General features: G+C 50.6%; 1 pseudogene; it reads left to right on the forward strand.

Annotated features, from left to right (window-relative positions):
* Window positions 1–610: 610 nt before the first annotated feature.
* LOC144238170 (small nucleolar RNA U3) lies at window positions 611–720 on the forward strand (annotated as a pseudogene).
* The last annotated feature ends 6 nt before the right edge of the window (window positions 721–726 follow it).

Consider the following 726-nt stretch of genomic DNA (forward strand, 5'->3'; position numbering starts at 1 on the left):
CGGGACTGAACTTGGAGCCTGCTTTTCACAACGATGACTTAAATGTCCCAGTCCATTCCGTGGTAACAACTCTGTGTATGTATCTCCTGTGTGAGGAGTTTGGAAGCTTGAGTGTGTGTAGTCCAGAACCAGCCGCTGAAAGGATAGCTTATGGAGTGCCTGCCTGATAGAACCAGGGAACCTTAAAAGTCTATAGGATTCCACGGCGCCCGGGTGGCTCAGTCGGTTGAGCATCGGATTCTTGATTTCTGCACAGGTCATGATCTTCTGGTGTATGGGATCGAGCCCCGTGTCAGGCTCTGCACTGACAATGAGGAGCCTGCTTGGGATTCTCTCTGTCTCTCCCTCTCTCTCTCTGCCCCTCCTATGCTCCATTCTCAGAATAAATAAATAAACATAAAAAAAAAAGTCTACAGGATTCTGTGTCCCCACCATCCCTGCTGTCCCCACGAGGCTCACCTACCACGCATGGTGTGAGTTACTTACGACTCCCAGCATACAAATGTCAGGGAGGAGCCACGTTGGGGGAGGAGCCATGAGCTGTCACCTCATTGACAGGCCCTCAAGTCCCTGTTCCTGTCCCTGCCCAGAAAAGTCTAAAAAGACAGAGAAGGCTAAACGTTCAGGGATCATCTCTATAGTTTGTTACTAGAGAAGTTTCTCTGAACGTGTAGAGTACCCGAAACCACGAGGAGGAGGCGCAGTGTCCCTTCCTGAGCGTGAAGC

Source organism: Crocuta crocuta, unplaced genomic scaffold (assembly GCF_008692635.1).
Source record: "Crocuta crocuta isolate KB4526 unplaced genomic scaffold, BGI_CrCroc_1.0 scaffold1269, whole genome shotgun sequence".
In the NCBI taxonomy this organism is placed as follows: Eukaryota; Metazoa; Chordata; class Mammalia; order Carnivora; family Hyaenidae; genus Crocuta; species Crocuta crocuta.